We start from the raw sequence: 10,706 nt of genomic DNA, 5'->3' as shown, positions 1-10,706 counted from the left end.
CTTCGATCTATAGCACATTTCTGGGTCTATCCATTTGAAATACCCGCACCCACCATCTTCCTGAGAAAACAAACACAAAGAGGTGACTTTTCGGCGAAAACAAAGACGCGATTCACAATCGTGATTCGAGAGCTTACCTTTTTTGTGATGCAACCGTGGAACCTCCTTCCAGGATTCAAAATTGTCCACGAAGCGCACTCGCGAACAGGAATGCCACAGTAGCAAAGCTCTCCCATGACTGCAAGATCGCGACTTGAAGTTAAGCAGACGAGAGAAATAAGAAGCAATTTGGGGTCCTCTTCTTATTTAGGGATTTCAAATTGTTTTTCTCATTGAATCCAGAGAAAGAGTTTGATGATTTATGCCGCCAATTCCCTTTGATATGTATAATTGTAATAAAAACTGTAATAAACGGTAGACTTATAAGTCTACAGTTAACAACAATTGTAGATATCGACGTCTACAGTTGTAGTAACTGTAGACCTATAATATCTACAATTGTTACAACTGACATTCCTGCATAGCAAAAACGCATATCTGATTGTTATTATCGTGTATGAAAAAAATTAAATTTCTACAATGAGACTATTTGTATACATGTATATCTACAATTACACCAATTGTAGATATACATGTCTACAATTCTTGTAATTGTAGACATATAGGTCTACAACTTCAGTTGCAATAGACGTATTAGTCTACAACAGCTGAAGGTGTACACCGATATGTCAACATTTACAAGAATTGTAGACATGTATATCTACAATTACAATAACGACGTATAACGGGGACAATCTACAATTTCAGAGACTGTAGACATGTATGTCTACAATTCAAGAACGCGAAAAAAAACTCAAACGTCCAAAAACACGAAGAACAACACACAAACAAACCCAGCAACAAACAACACAGAGACGGCGGGTAATGGCACCAACAAACCCAGAACGACAAAGACCTAAAACCCAGACAACAAGCACACGAAAACAAAGATGACCGACGAAAAAAAAGCTTTCTTTTAAGATGCACGAGGATGACGTTGAACAAACATGTTCTCCGAAACCCAGAAACTCAGAAACCCGACGAGGATGAACGAAAACCCAGAAACAAAAAGAGAGGAGAGAAGACGACGACGGCGATGAACGAAAGAAGCTTACTTTTAGACGATGACGAGGTGGCCGAGAGCTGAGCTTCACTTCAAAGACACACACAGCTCATGGAGGAAGTTCAAACGTCCTTCACACGCAGAGAAAAAAGAGATGAGAGAGAGAGAGAGAGCTGTGATGACACAATAAACAAGACGTACTTGAATTCTTATTGAGCAAGTTTTGGTTTAGGGCTTGAATGAACAAAATTAAATTTTAAAGGGCAAATCGGGTATCAAATTATTATCTCTCCTCAAAACACTACTAAAAGTGTCCAAAATTAGGCTACTCTATATTTTGGTCCAAACTACTGAAATGAGTAGTAGAATCGACCATTTCCCAAAAAAGAAGTAAGATTTCCTCGCTTCTTTTTTTCCAACTTTGAGTCTTCAAATATCTCTCTTTATTCTTTTATTCCATAATTTCTCTCATTTTTTTCCCTACAGTAGTTGGCTTATTATTACATTAGTATATTATATTATTATTATATATATAAAGAAGAGGTGTTAACTATTCATCCAGACTCATTTTACTATTATGCATACAATTTAATTACGAAAATGCCCTTTAAACGTTTCATTATTACAATACTTGCCATTCTAATTGAAATATTACGAATTTACAAATTTGCCACTATTCGGTTGTAGATTCTAACCTCTGGGTTAAAAAAAACGGCTAATATATACAAGATTTTTCTGGAAAAAAACGACATCACTATAATACAAATTTTTTTCTAGAAAACGACTGTTCAAGATTTTTCTCGAAAACGACATTTACAACTATAAATATGAGATGTTGCCACAGTTTATCAATGTCCTGTAATCTTCAGAACAGCTTCTCATTGACTTCCTCCTTTAGCACACAGATTAAAATTAGTCATCACCTCATCTGGGTAAGTTTATTAAAAAAGACATTGTTAAATTACCTTTAGTTTATTTTTTCCAGCTGTCTTTTTTTTTCATTTCACATATTCAAAAATATCCTATCAATCATCCAGAATTTAGATTGAATATAAACTCATGTTCAACTCAGATAAGAATAATCAACTTATATAAGCATTCAACTCATACTCACTCTTATTTATTTATTTATTTATTCACAGCTAACTTAAAAAAGTAACAAACGATCCAGACTCAACTAATAGATATAACCAAAGTTTATTACTGATTTAAATCGAAACACATTCAAGGAAAATAAATCACCATCAAATCCTAAAACGAGATAAACCCCTAAAATTTATTCTTTAAAAAATAAAATAAAAAGAATTCGAACCAAACTAATAAAATACAAATTAGAAGGAAAAAATCAAACGCGTAATCAAAGTTAATCACCATCAAATTCGAAAATGGGATAAAACCCTAAAATTTATTCTTTAAAAATAAATATTTTTTTTAAACCAAACTAATAAATACAAATCAGAATGAAAAAATCAAATGCATAACCAAAGCTTATAGCGAATTTTAATTGAAAAACATTCAATAAAAAAAAAAACCCTATATTTTCTCTTTAAAAAAAAATAAATAAACCCCTAAAATTTGTTCTTTAAAATCGAAACATTACCTTAATACAATCGCTTGGTCATCTTCTTTCTCTTTTGCCATCTCCTTCTTTCTATTTTTTTTTCTGTCGATCAATCGTCTCTTTTACTCTTTCGGATAGTCTCTCTCTCTCTCTTTCAATCGATTTTTTATGCAGCGATATCAAAGTGATGAAACCCTTTAGCAAGGAAACGTATATAGAAGACGTGTCATTTATTTTTCAATTATAAACAAGACACGTTGCTTTTTTTGTGCTTATATCATATATTGGACTTTGTAAACCACGTGATGTAGATACATGAAGGATGGCTGGCTAAGTACATGAAGGGATGGCTAGCTAAACACATACTGTAAGTCACACTCACAATATATTAAAAAAAGAATGTCTTCCCTTAAACTAACCAATTTAACATATCGTCCATAGTTATAAAGTATTACACTCTATAACAAAATTTGAGTATGATATACTTTGTTGCTATTATCTCAATCAAGATCTCAATATACAATGAATTAAAAAAAAAATCGTGTATTTCGTTGTAAACCTTTTTTTTAAACCGAAATCAATCAAGACATGTTTCGACTCTTTTGTTGTTTAATAAATTTGTCAAATCTTGCAAAGTTTGTCCCAATGGTTGGCTTAAATTAAAAATCATCCTTTCCGGCATGATAAACCACAATTTTCAAGGACCTATCCTAGCTTCTCATTATGATCTACAGAAGGGAAGAAACGTGTAATAACAAATAAGTAATTATTTCATTACTTGATTTTCTCAAGATTATAATCATTATGTATTTGATTTTTTTTTTTTTTTTTACTTTTTATATTGTATTTGAAATTTTCGTTACACGGAGAAAGGAGAAAATATAACGTGACAAACTTCATCACCATTCGAAATCAGGATAAGGGATGACTCACAAGGCTTAAAGACAATATTTACTGTTAATGCATTTTTTTTTAATTAACATTTATGAAACCTAAAATTGGTCATTTAAAAATCAAGAACAAAAAATCCGATATGTATATTAAAATATTAACACATGATATTAACAAATATTTTTTTAATTTTTGAATATATGAATATAAAAATTTCAGAAAATGACAACCCCTATTAGAGAATTGAAAGCAAAGCAAAAATGCAATTTTATCCGAGTAAGAGTTTGTAGAATGTGGGGAAATCATAATATGAAGACGGGCACACTTATTTCCTTAGATTTCCTATTGGTTGATGAAAATGTAAGTACTAATTTTAATAAATATGATCAGGTTTTATAAATCATAGATATTTCTAATGTTTCACGCTTTAAAATTTTGTTAGGACGATGCGACACATGCTGTAATACGAGGTCGAGATGCGAACATTATCACGTCTAAAATTAAAATTGGCAATGTCTATGACATCAAAAATTTCTTAATCGACGTATGCAAGCCTAATTATAAGGTTATTCCAAATGACTTGATGATACATTTTGCGAAAGCTACTTCATTCTTAGTTGTCGATGGTAACACTAAAATACCACACCATCGATTTTATTTTGCTACCTTCAACGAATTACAACAACGAATAGACAATATTGAGCTACTGTCAGGTACTTCTTCAATACTTTGGAAACACAACAATTTGCAATCTAATTTTTTTTTATATAGCATTAATCTAAATTAAAAAAATGTAGATGTCGTTGGAATTCTGTGTTGAGGAATTAGAGAGGCCCGCTATTAGAAACACCGTCACATCTCGGCGAAATATAATCATCAAGACTACTGAGTATGTTACTTATATCCATATTTATTTTTATAGCTTATAAATTTATTTCCAAATAATAAATTTTTTTTTTAAGAAATGTGGAGTTACAAGTGACACTTTGGGGATATAAAGAAGATCAATTTGATGATAACATCCTCAAAACACTTGAAAGCCCAATTATTGCAGTTTTCACATCTCTCTTAGTAAAAAAATATATTTAGGTATATACTAAATTTATATTTTAAATATTTTATTATTGATTTTATAATTTTGTAGTGTAATCTTATAAAATTTCAATACTTCAAATTCAGGCAAACCATGTCTTTCAAGTACCGCATCTACACTTTTTTACTTCGACCCTCACATGCTTGATCTTGAAGATTTGAAGAAAAGGTTCAACAAATATACAATATATATATATATATATATATATATATATATATATATATACATACATACATATTATTCGAATTCTAATTGAATACCTTGATAATTAAAATATCTAAAAATATTATTTTTTTCTAATCAGATTTATGAGTGAAGTTGAAGCAATTAACTTTGTCGGAGCTGGTCATGCAAGTCAGCGTTTAAAGAAAAATGAAATGATTGAGAACAGAAAGACCATAGCCGAGTTGCTCAAAATAAAAGAAAACAGCAATAAGGTTAGAATCATTTTCAAATTATTTTATTATCATAAATTTAAATAATACATGTATTTCACATGACGATTTTTTTCCACCAAGACACTAGATACACAGTCAGAGCAGCAATTGTTGATATTTGTCAAAGAGATGGATGGCATTACTTTGCATGTTCAAAAATGCAAATCAACATTGTTAGCAGTTGAAGACTCATGGTGGTGTACTAACAATGGTTACCTAGAAGAACCGCCTATGCCATGATAATTATAATCATATATATTATTAATTTATTACTTTTATCATATATGAACATACAACCTTAGTGTTTAGATATTATCTGTATATAAAAATATGTTATATTTAACTTCAATTTAATATTTAGGTACAAGTTAAACACCATAATAGATGATGAGACAGGGAGGATGAGGGTGATGTTTTTTGGTCAGGTTGTAGAAAACATGGTCAATGAATCATGCGCTATGTTACTTGAAAGCCACGTGCACGATAACAAGCAAAAAATCTCAGATGCAATTATTGATATTATAGGAAAAGATGTCATATTCCAAATTGCTTTTGAGAACAAAGGAGTAAACACAAAAGCGATTGGAAAAAAGATGTTTCTCAATGTATCAACTGAAGATTCTAACAATAACTTATCTTATCTTAACTTCTCACAAACTCCATATCCGGAAATCCATGTTGAAAGGTAATAAATTTTACATATTATAAGCAAATTTTTGTAACAATGTACACGTTCTTAATATATGTTTGTACACACTATTAATATGCAGCTCGAATGATTCACGAAAACGCACCTCATCCAGGTATTTCATATTTCTACTTTATATGAAAAAAAAATTACCATTCGCATTTTAATCGTCAAAATTAATTTACTTTCTTTATTTTTTTATTTTTTAAATTTATTTATTTATTTATTTATTTATTTTTGCAGTGACAAAGAAATCAACAAAAAAGGAAAATCGAAGGATGATTAATTTCAAAATATGTGTTTCACATTTTGAATGAACACCACAAACAATTTATGGGCTGTAATAATTTTTTGATTTTTTTGGAACTTTTATTTTGATCTTTTGGTGTATGTATATGATGTGTCTCTAATTTAATATGAACTAAAACTAATCTTATATTATTAATTTACATGCCAAAAAGTTTATTGCGTTATTCTGAATAAGTCATTCATAAAAAAGAATGTTATCAAAGATTTGATAACAATAATCAGGAACCCAAATTTTTCATAAGAAGAATGTTATCAATTATTTGATAACTCATTAACAATAAAATATATTAACGAACCCGCAGCAACGCGCGGATATTTTTGCTTGTTATATATATAAAGTAGAGTAATCTCATCTACTTATTTAGCAGTGTTTTTTTTTTTAAGAAATTAAAAAAAAAAGATATTGGACCCTAAACACAAGCAATGTCTTAAATACAGACGAAATTCGCCAGAAATCGGCAGCGGTGCCACTGCCGGAGTAAAAACAGCCAGCGAAAATCATATTTTTCATTTTTTCGTTGATTTCTATCATTTTCTCCGTTTTCGTTTGTCGTTTGTCTTTTTTTTTTTTTTTTTTTTACAAAAGTAAAAGAAAATTTAATGGATCTAACTAGGAATGGATCCTTAGTCACCCAAACATAACCCCAAAGCCCTTGCTAATTAAACCAAGTACCAATTTTGTAATAGTATTATTTACTTTAACTTTATATTATGATTTTAGACAAATACTATATATAAGATAAAAATTCAGATATAAATGTAACAAATAAAATTTTACTAATAAAAATGGATATATTTTCAATTAATGCTGCATTTTCAGATGTATTTAATTATATTTGTATGAATAACAAATAAATGTAAAAAATAATGAAAATGGATGTTTATAAAAGAAAATAATATTATAAAAAAATTGATATGTTATTAATTGTGACGACCCGACTTTTCGGACCGTCTTACTTTTCTTACTTTTTAAACCTTAGAAAATTCTTTAGAAAACTTGGAGGAATTTTTTTTTAAAACACATCAAAACAAGGCGAACTAAAATTTTGAAGATCTTAAAAAGAAACAAAAGCATTTAAGAAAAATATGAAGATTGCATATTGAACACTTCATGAGAAGTACATAAGCAAAATTGAAAATACGAATTTAAAACAAAACATAACAGCAAATATACTAAAACATAATCCATAATCTAAATCTCAACCAAAATATAAAACTCTTTGAAACTTCGAAGTAAATGAAAATAAAAACCTTTAAAAATTATTTCTTAAAAACTCGTAGCGGAAGACTTATTTCTTAATAACGAAAACAAAACTTTAAACTTTATTTCTTAATAACTTGTAGCGGAAGACTTAATTCGTGAATGGAAACCATGACCCAACCCTCTCGCTATCGACGCCGCTAGTACGCCCTGCTCAGCTCCTTGTAAGATGTTTACCTACAACACAGACGTATATTTTTTTTGAAGAGATGAGCTTACGCTCAGCGAGAATAATATAAAGCTCACAAAATAAAAAGAGTAATGCAATGCATGAACCGGTTATTAGTATTTTAAAACTAAACGGTGACTTGATCTTTCTTTTCTTGATTCTATCAACTTTTAATTCGGGTGCCCCTAGGGTAGTCGTACCTATTTCAGTGCACACTTTAGAGACGAAAATATGGGGTTGCAAGGTCCCACACTTCGCTCTATCTTATAAACTTATTAGGGCCTCGGCCCGAGAAATTTCCCCATTTGGGCCTGTAAGTCGGCTCGAGAAATTCTCCTTAAGACCTCCCTAGCTCGAGGCGGTACGACTCCCTTGCTTATCTTTATCTTTTCACTTTTTTTGTTACATGCACGAATGACGTATGACATAAAATATACATGATAACATGACGAGAAATAAGAACATGATATAAGTATTCTAATTTATAACATATCATCACATAACATACCATACCATATCATATCATCACATAACATACCATATCACATCATAAACTCAGCATATCATAACATATCAATCATAATTTATCATTACATATCATACCATAACACATATATGTCAAACAATCAAACAATAACAATTTCAAAAAATATTATAAACTCATTCAGATCATATAATACTTACTATATTTTTGAACTAATCCGTGTTGCAGTGAGATTATTGTCACCTTCGTTTCGGAAGGTACGACCGTTGGTCGTGGACGGCTCAGGAAAACTAGACGGCTCGGAAAAGCTAAGCTGCTCGGAACCTAATCGACAGAAAAGATTTTCGGGGATCAGCTTAGAAACGGATTTCAAGACATACTTTAGATTCTGGAAATTTTCAGAAACGACATTCAACGTGAAATTACGAAAATACCCTTGATTATTACGGTTTCGGTGAAAAACTAAAACTCTGAGAAAACTTCTGTAAAAATTCCAGAACGTATAAAACATAATTTTGATAATTTTTTGTAAAGGCACCACGGTCAAAATAATTTTTTTAACTATTTATTAAAAATAAAAGAAGTACTAAAATTTAACTTTAAAATTTTTGCCAAAAACTTGTCTGCGCACCGTTTTTAAAATAATCAGAAAATATTCTGTATTTCACAAAAATATTTTTCGATTAATGGCTTAGATATAAGACATTTAAAACTAACTTTTCCAAAAAGAATCAACGCAAAACCAAAATATTTGAATACACAGTAAGCGTTTAAAATATGAAAATCGGAAATAGTCTCAAGTCTGTGCACTGATTTGAAAATAATCGGAAAATATTTTATATTTCATAAAAATATTTTTCGATTAAAGATTTAGATATAAGACCACTTAAATCTAACTTTTCCAAAAAGAATCAACGCAAAACCATTTTTTTTTAACCAGGGCAAGCGTTTTAAAAAACCGTTTTCAATAAATCCGAATCAGATAGAAGAGAAATCATACCTAATTAGGGCTACGAATTTCCAAACAGAGAGTGGAATAGGGGAGGGAGAGCAGAGAAGAAGTGTAAAAAAAAATGGGATGCTTATATATGGTTTAATTAAACCCTAAAAGCCCAAACCATAAAAACCCAAACCCTAATCCTACTTATAAACTTAATATATTAAATATTACTTTTATATATATATATATATATATATATATATATATATATATATATATATATATATATATAAACACACACGTATATAAACCATATATAATATATAATCTATAACTTTTATATAATTTATACATAAATAACCTATATTATAAACATATTCCCAATATACCAACTCTTCACTAATTATATATTATATGTAACTATGTAACAATTATATATACATATGATTGCACAATATATCATATATACATATCACAAGCATATATTATATATATATGTATATATACTTATCACAAACACACTATCCTTATATATATATATATATATATATATAATATATATATATATAAATAAAAGAGATATATATTAAATCTACTAAAATACTAAAAAGAAGATTCCAACAATATTTCAAAAAAAATTCCGGGGTTTCACATTAATGAATATTTATTACCCATTTTTAATACATTTAAAAATACGGGTATTTCTAAATTATATAGTTGGATATATAGAATATGTATTAAATAAAATTAAATTAGGATAAACATATATTAAATAATACATACTATGTACTAAATGTATTACTATTACTATAGCTTAAATGTTGTATATATTACAATTTTAATGATTGAAAGACACATGTGTGTGTGTGCGCGCGCGCACGTGCGTGCGTGCGCACGTGCGTGCGTGTGTGTGTGTGTGTGTGTGTGCGCGCGCGTTTGTGTGTGTGTATATAACATATGTTGGAATATTATTTTCGTTCGGTTTTCCATCGGCATGTCGATTTTCCATCGTAAACGAAATTTTAAAATGGCATATCTGTTGCCTTTTTACGCAATTTTCCGTTCGGTTTTCGTCAGCGTGGCAATTTTTCGTATATCGCATGGCTCAAAGAGGCATTGAAAACAAAATTTCGTACCTTGAAAACAAGTAGTGTTCCTTCGTAATTCGTACTGATTATGTGTTCATGGTTTTTGTCCTGTATATTAGTATATTTAACCCCACAACAACGTGTGGGCATTCATCTTGTTGTTATATAATCGTTTGAAAATAAAAGAGAATTGTTGATAAGTAGCCTCTTAATAAGTGGGCCATTTAAATAATAGCCAAAGTATCAATTTTATGATAGCCCACATTATCTTAGTTTCCAAAATTACTCTGCACATTAACTAAAAAACGCAACTCTATCTCACGTTTTCATATTTTCATGGTTGTGGTGTTCACGAATCCCAAAAACGCAATAGCTTGATCTCTCAGCCTGATCTATTCGACGACAGAGTCATCGTCGTCCACGGCCTTGATAGCTTGATCAGTCCTTAATCGCCGTTCTCCGTGGATTTTTGGCGAGAAGCTCTTTAGCCTCAGCTAGACTTTCAACGAGGACGCGAAGGAAGGAGAGAGGGATGACATAGCATCCTCTCTGATCGTGCTCGACACCAATGGAGAGCGTCCGAGACGGAGCTTCCATGGATGAATCTTGTTCCCTAACTCATTGGCTTCTTCATTTCAGTTTGGCGACAGTTAATCCGATTAACTATCATAGTTAATTTGATT

The 10,706-nt window shown here is 30.2% G+C and overlaps 1 long non-coding RNA gene across 1 annotated transcript; it reads right to left on the bottom strand.

Annotated features, from left to right (window-relative positions):
- LOC149393068 (uncharacterized) lies at nucleotides 1-1,239 on the bottom strand. Its single transcript, XR_016299684.1, has 3 exons — nucleotides 1,155-1,239; nucleotides 138-238; nucleotides 1-60 (listed from the first exon to the last, which is right to left on the bottom strand). It is a non-coding gene; the product is annotated as an uncharacterized LOC149393068 (long non-coding RNA).
- Nucleotides 1,240-10,706: the final 9,467 nt, after the last annotated feature.

The sequence above is a fragment of the Urtica dioica genome, chromosome 6 (assembly GCF_054948205.1).
Source record: "Urtica dioica subsp. dioica isolate 48M chromosome 6, U.dioica_male_clone48M_v1_H2, whole genome shotgun sequence".
In the NCBI taxonomy this organism is placed as follows: Eukaryota; Viridiplantae; Streptophyta; class Magnoliopsida; order Rosales; family Urticaceae; genus Urtica; species Urtica dioica.
This window is presented reverse-complemented; position numbering and strand designations above follow the sequence as displayed.